General features: G+C 40.3%; 1 pseudogene; it reads right to left on the reverse strand.

Moving 5' to 3' along the window:
• Window positions 1–308: 308 nt before the first annotated feature.
• Window positions 309–7,620, reverse strand: LOC138383181 (melanoma inhibitory activity protein 2-like; annotated as a pseudogene).
• Window positions 7,621–7,871: the final 251 nt, after the last annotated feature.

Raw genomic sequence — 7,871 nt, forward strand, 5'->3', positions numbered from 1 at the left:
CAACTTTGTACATTTGTTCATTTTGTTTCATTTGTTTTATTTTGCTTTCAATTTTTTAGAATTCCATTTTTTGTATTTAAATTGTCTTTATTTACAAAATACTACCCTGACAGTTATAATTCCATTAAGCTTTAATTTGAGGAAAAGTATAATCATTTAAGCAACAGCAATTACCTAAACTGAAAATGAGAGAAAGTCAAAATTACTTTTGAAGAGAGCAAAAATATTGTCATGCTTCTTGTGGTGGTTCTGGGTGTTCAGTGGCAGGCTCACTTGAAGGCAGAATCAACCCCGAAGGGAGCTCACTTCTACTTTAAGAGTAGGGTGGGGAGAAAAATCCAGCTCTTGGGGGAAGATGAAGAGGAAAACCCCTCAGTATCCATTGGAAACAATGGTCCTGTCGCTGGAAGAAGAGGTGGAGGAACAGAGCCAGGGCCAGCTGGGTCACTTTCAGCAGGGAGAGATGAATCTAGCACATTAAATGACCAAGATCATCTTTGGTATCATTGTTACTGGATTCCATTCTGAAGACACAGGCTCATCCATTTTATCCAAAGAAGGCACATTAAAACTTCTGAGTTCTGCTGGTCTAGACTGTCTACCAGAATTAGAATAAAGTCTACCTTGCCTTTGGGGAGGAAGGGCTGGATCCGGACGCGTTCTGCCTAATGAAGGAATCCCCATCCTATGGGGTTGTTCCCATGGAGGTGACAGGAGGTGCCCAGTGTCAGAAGGTGCCCTGTGAGGATCAGTTAACCTCTCACAGTTGGAGTCTCGTCTCTCCTTGGTAATCTGATGGTCCAGAGGATTCCCTGTGCCTCTTGAGCCTCTTCCTCCTACCCCTGGAAGCAAAGGTGAGAGTCTGAGTGGGCCCCAAAACGGAGTTGGAGGAGAGAGAAAAGCTCTCCTTGCAGAGAAAGGCCAGCCCATGGCGAGGGACCACAGGAGAAATGCTCTCTGCCAAATGCTGTATTTGGAACATCAAGTGCATAAGGATCCTTTCCTAAAAGTTCAAATTTAAACTCTGTTGCAGTTAATTTTTGTCTGTGGTGAGAATTTTCTTTCCCTAAATCACTGAGGTTTCTTTCAGCCATCCAAGCTACCATCCGATTATCGTGTGCTTTTTTCTCATAGGAAATAATCTTGCCTTCATAAATATGAATGATTCTCTCCGATTCTTCTTCAAGATCGTTGGCTCGCTTTCTATGGGTCTCCAACTCAGCTGCAGGGCTGATCTTTTCGCCTACCTTGGAAAGTTTCTCATCTTTCTCTAACCAGTCATTTTCCTCTACTGTGAGTTTCCTGTGGAATTTCATTTCATTTTCCTGATGCAGTTCAGTCATCACTTTAAGTTTCTGTCAAAGTTTCTGATTCTCACTTTCCAACTGTGTATTTCTGACTGCAAAGATGCTTGTTCAGCCTTAAGATTTTTAATATGCTCTGTAAGTTCTTTGTTTTATCTACTTAAGGTAATTGAGTATAAATTTTGTTTCTTTCTTCTTTTAGGATTCTTAAAGAAGCATTTAGCTCAGCAGCTTGAATCAGTTTCTTCAAAGCTCCTTTTTGGCTGGTTATCGCAGTGAGCACCATTTTCTGATTCACTCTTCATTCCTAACACCAAGTTATCCCCATCCATTATGTCTTCACCAAGCACAGCAGCCCAATCCGTCATCTTTAGCAAGCATTCAGAGACTTGATGCGGTTTTCTTTATCATTTAGAACTTGACCTGCATATACTTTGGAGTCTTCAAATCTTATTTTCTGATTATTAAGCTCACTCACTTGTTCCTTCCATACTAACCCATGAGACACAAGTGCACAGAGGGAGTAAAACTCAGAGGAAAGAAATCCGTGGGGAGGGGAAAAAGGAGGAGGTGAAGAAACCAACCTAATAGGTACTATGAACACTAATTGGGCCACTGGCACACCTATGGCCAGGACTCAAGCATTACAAAAGTGATTCATATAACCTAAAACATTTGTACCTTTTTGATATTCTGAAAACAACCCCCTCCCCGAAAAAAAACCCTGCTGTTTTGGTTATTTTAGCCTTGTAGTATAGTTTGAAGTCTGATAATGTGATGCCTCCAGATTTGTTTTTTTTGCTTAGGATTGCTTTGGCTATTTGGGCTCTTTTCTGGTTCCAAACGAAGTGTGGAATTATTTTTTCCATATCTGTGAAGTATAACTTTGGTAACTTGATGGGGATTGTGTTGAATTTGTAAATCACTTTGGGCAGTATGGACATTTTAACAATATTGATTCTACCTATCCATGAGCATGCTATGTTTTCCATTTGTTTATAGCCTCTGTGATTTCTTTCCTCAGCATTTTGTAGTTCTCCTTGTAGAAATCTTGTGCCTCCTTGATTAAGGATTAATATTTTACTTTCTTTGTAGCAATTGTGAATGATATTGAGTCTTTGATTTGACTCTCAGCTTGACTATTATTAGTATATAGAAATGCTACTGATTTGTGTACATTGATTTTGTATCCTGAGACTTTGCTGAATTTATCAATTCCAGGAGACTCTTGGTGGAATCTTTGGGTTTTTCTAGATACAAGGTCATATCATCATTGAAGAGCAATAGTTTGAGCTCCTCTTTCCTGATTTGGATACCTTTAATATTTTTCTCTTGCCTGCTTGCCCTGGCTAGGACGTCTATACTATATTGAATAGAGGTGGTGACAGTGGGCATCCTTGTCTTGTTCCAGCTCTTAGGAGGAATGCTTTTAACTTTTCCCCATTTAGTATGATGTTGGCTGTGGGTTTTCATATAATTTATAATTCTGAGATATGTTCCTTCTATGCCTAGTTTGTTAAGGGTTTTTATCATGAAAGGATGCTGGATTTTGTCAAATGCTTTTTCTGCATATAGTGAGATGATCATATGGTCTTTGTTTTTGTTCTGTTTATGTGGTGAATCACATTTATTGATTTACATATATCGAACCACCCTTGTATCCCTGGGATGAAGCCCACTTCATTTTTTTGATATGCTGTTGAATTTGGTTTGCCAGTATTTTGCTGAGGATTTTTGCATTTACATTCACAAGCAATATTGGTCTGTACTTTTTTGTTGTTGTTGTGTCCTTTCCTGGCTTTGGTATCAAGGTGATGCTGGCTTCATAGAATAAGTTGGGAAGGATTCCCTGCTTCTCAATATTATGGAATAATTTCTGTATTATGGGAACCAGGTCTTCCTTGTAGGTCTAATAAAATTTAGCTGTGAATCCATCTGGTCCAGGGTTTTCTTTTTTCTTGGGAGGTTTTTTATTACTGATTTGATCTCACTGATCATTATTGATCTGTTTAGGAGTTTTATTTCTTCCTGGTTGAGTCTTGGGAGGTTGTGTGTTTCCAGGAACTTGTCCATTTCCTCTATATTCTCTAGGTTATGCGTGTAGAGATTTACATAGTATTCATGGATGATGATTTTTATTTCTGTGGTATCAGTTGTAATGTCACCTTTTTCATTTCTGATTGAGGGTATTTGGGTCCTTTCTCTTCTGTTCTTGGTTTACCTAACAATAGGCCTGTCCATTTTGTTTATCTTTTTAAAGAACTAACTTTTTGTTTTGTTAATCCTTTGTATTATTTTTTTTCTCCAATGCACTTAGTTCTGCTCTGACCTTCCTTATTTCTTTCCTTCTGCTGGCTTTGGGTTTTGTTTGTTCTTCCTTTTCTAGTTCCTTGAGGTGTGACATTAGGTTATCAATGTGTGATCTTTCTGTCTTTTTGATGTAGGCATTTAAAGCTATGAATTTTCCCCTGAGGAATGCCTTTGCTGTGTCCCAAAGATTTTGATAGTTGTGTCCCTTTGCCATTCAGCTCACAGGATTTTTTGATTTCCATCTTAATTTCATTCTTCATCCAGTAATCGTTCAGCAGCAGGTTGTTTAATTTCCATGCCTTTGTGTAGGTTTGAGTGTTTCTCTTGTGATTGATTTCTAGTTTTACTCTGCTGTGGTCTGAGAAGGTACATGGTATGATTTTGATCTTTTTTAATTTGTTGAGACCTGTTTTGTGGCCTACGATATGATCAGTCTTGGAGGATGTCCCATTTGCTGCTGCGATGAATGTGTATTCTGTAGTTTTGCAGTAGAATGTTCTGTAAATGTCTGTTACATGCATTTGATTTAGAGTTTGGTTTAAGTCCATTAATTGTTTTATTTATTTTCTGCTTAGATGATTTATTGAGCTCTGACAATGGTGTATTGGGGTCTCCAGCAATAACAGTGGTACTACTTATTACTTTTCTTAGCTGTAATAAGATTTGCTTTATGTATCCAGGAGCTCCTGTTTCAGTGCATGTATATTTACGATTGTTATGTCTTCTTATTGGATAGCTCTCTTTACCATTATGTAATGGCACTATTTGTCTTTCTTTACTTTTGTTGGCCTCAAGTCAATTTTATCTGATATGAGAATGGCTACACCTGCTCTCATTTGATTTCTATTTGCATGTAATATTTTTTTCCATCCTTTCACAATGACTCTGTGTGCGCCCTTGTGGTTTTGATGTGTTTCCTGGAGACAGCAGATACTTGGATTGTGTTTCTTCACCCATTCAGCCAGCCTATGTCTTTTGAGAGGAGCATTCAGTCCATTCACCTTGACTGATAGCATCGATATGTGGGATGTTGGTCTGGTCATCCTATTGGATAGACATTTATTGCTTTGTTTTACCTCTTGTTCTACTGTTTTATAGGAGTTGTGAGTTTTTTGGAGGGATGAGGTGAATTTACACTGATGGGACTCTATTGTGCTTTGTATACATTTCTCTTCTGAGTATTTTGTGCAGAGCAGGTCTGGTCATGACAAATTCCCTCAGTGTTTGCTTGTCTGGAAAGGACTTAATTTCTTAATCTACTGTGAAATGTAGTTTTGCGGAATACAGAATTCTAGGCTGAGAGTTGTTCAGTTTAAGTCAATTGAAGATGGGGACCCAATCTCTTCTGGCTTGTAAGTTTTCTGCTGAGAAGGGTTTTCCTTTGTAGGAACATTATTCTGGTGTTTCTGTGAGTGTATTTTTGGATAAGATTTACATTTAAATCAGTGGACTTTGAGTAAAGCAGTTTGTCATTCATAATGTGGGTGAGCTTCATCCAATCAGTTGAAGGACTGAATAAGACAGTCTGACCTCCCCTGAGCAGGAAGGGATTCTGTCAGTAGATGGCCTTCAGACCTGAACTTTAACATTGGCTCTTTCTGAGTCTCCAGCCTGTCAGCCCACCCTGCAGATTTGGGACTTGCCAACCTCCAGAATTGTATAAGCCAATTCCTTAAAATAAATCACTTCCTATATATACACATCATATGGGTTCTGTTTCTGTGGAGAACTCTGAGTAATACATTAGCATTTATTATTGTGTAGCTTAAATTATATGTTACATGTTTCATACTAAATGTTATATATAAATACATCTATCTGTATATTCTTATCCCCCCTTCTTAAATGAAAGGTGACATACTGTGCACTGTTCTGTACCTTACTATATCCTAGAGGTCTGTCAATATCAGCGTTTACAGAACTCCCTCATTCCTGTCTACATCTACATAGTAGGCCATTGTATGGCTGCACTGAAATTTATTCACCAGTCCCCTGTTAATGAACATTTCAGTTGTTTCCAATCTTTTCTGTTATAAATGGTGCTGCAGTAAATTGCCTTGTGCATCAGTCATTTTATGTTTTTGTTGGTGCATCTTCATAGATACCTAGAAGTAGGATTGCTAGGTCAAAATGCAAATGCATATATCCACTGCTTGAGCAAATTAACACATTCCCCTGGCACCTTGTATGCAACTATTGATCTGGAGAATGTCTTTTTCTCCATCCCTATCAATAAGTTCCACGAGAATCGTGTTGCTTTTAGCTGGCAAGGCCAACAATACATCTTCGCTGTCCTTCCTCAGGGGTATATCAACTCTCCAACCTTGTCTCATAATTTAGTTCAGAGGGATCTTGATCACCTTTCCCTTCTATAAGGTCTCATACTGCATTACATTGATGACTTTATGCTGATTGGACCTAGGGAGTAAGAAGAGCAACTACTCTATATTTTTTGGTAAGACATTTGGGTATCATAGGGTGGGAAATAAATCGGACGAAAATTCAGGGGTCTTACACCTCAGTGAAATTTCTAGGGGTCCAGTTGTGTGGGACATGTTGAGATATTCCTTCTAAGGTGAAATATTAGTTGTTACATCTGGTTCCTCCTATAACAAAAAGAGAAGCATACTGGCTATGAGTCTCTTTGGATCTGGGAGGCAACATATTCCTCACTTGGGTGTCACTCTGGCTCATTTACCAAGTAACCCAAAAGGCTGCTAATTTTTAGGGGGTGCCCAGAACAGGAGAAGACTCTGCAACAGACAAGCTGCTGTGCAAGCTACTGTGCCACTTGGACCATGTGATCCAGCAGATCCAACAGTGCTCAAAGTGTCAGTGGCAGACAGGGGTGCAGTCTGGAGCCTTTGGCAGGCCGTATAGGTGAATGGGAGTGCAGACCCTTAGGATTTTGAAGCAAAGTCTTACCATCCTCAACAGATAACTGACTACTCCCCTTTTGAGAGACAGATCTTGGCCTGCTACTGAGCCTTAGTAGAGAACGAACACTTAACTATGAGGCACCAAGTGACCATGTGACCTGGGCTGCTGAGCAGGAACTAGGTGTTATCTGGCCCACCAAGCTATAACATTGGTCATGCATAGCAGCTCTCCATCAGGAAATAAAAATGATCTATATGTGATCAGGCCCCAGCAGGCCCTGAAGGCACAGGAAGTTACATGAAGAAGTGGTCCAAATGCCCATGATCCCCACTCTTGTCACACTGCCTTCTCTCTCCCTTCCTGCATCTATGGCCTCACAGGACATTCCCTGTGATCAGTTGGTAGAGGAAGAGAAGACTGAGGACTGGTTTACAGATGGGTCTGCACAATATGTACACCTGAAAGTGGACAGCTGTAGCACTACAGCCCCTTTCTGGGACATCCCTGGAGGACAGTAGTGAAAGAAAATAGTCCTAGTGGGCAGAACTTCAAGCAATGTACCTGGTTGTGCACTTTGTTTGGAAGAATAAAAGGCCAGACATGTGTTATATACTGATTCATGGGCCATGGCCAGTGGTTTAGCTGGATGGTCAGGGACCTAAAAGGAACATGATTAGAAAATGGGTGACAAGGATATGTGGGGAAGAGATATGTGGATAGACCTCTCTGGATGAGCAGAAATTGTGAAAATATTTGTGTCCCACATGAATGCTCACCTCAGCATGTTGAGCGATCTCGGGACAGGTGAATTTTAATAACTGAGTGGATAGGCTGACCTGTTGTGTGGATACCAGTCAGCCTCTTTCCCCACCTACCCCTATCATTAATTACCCAAAGGGCTCATGAACAAAGTGGTAATGATGGCAGGGATAGAGGTTATACATGAGTTCAGCAACATGGACTTGCACTCTCCAAGGCTGACCTGGCTAGAGCCATTACTGATGCCCAATCTACCAGCAGAGACGAACACGGAGTTCTCAATATGGCACCATTCCCCAGGGTGATCAGCCAGCTGCCGCGTAGCAGGTTGAATACATTGGAAGGCCTCTCTCGGAAAGGGCAACATTCCGTTCTTACTGAAATAGACCTCACTGTGAATACAAATGTGCTTTCCCTGCACCCAATACTTCTGCCAAACCTACCATCTATGGACTTACAGAATGCCTTATCCACAATCATGGGATTCTGCACAGCATTGCTTCAGATCAAAGAACTCACTTCACAGCAAAAGAAGCCCAGCAATGGACACATGCTCATGGCATTCACTTGCCTTACTGTGTTCCTCACCATCCTGAAACAGTTGGTTTGATAGAATAT

Source organism: Eulemur rufifrons, chromosome 5 (genome assembly GCF_041146395.1).
Source record: "Eulemur rufifrons isolate Redbay chromosome 5, OSU_ERuf_1, whole genome shotgun sequence".
NCBI classification, from domain to species: domain Eukaryota; kingdom Metazoa; phylum Chordata; class Mammalia; order Primates; family Lemuridae; genus Eulemur; species Eulemur rufifrons.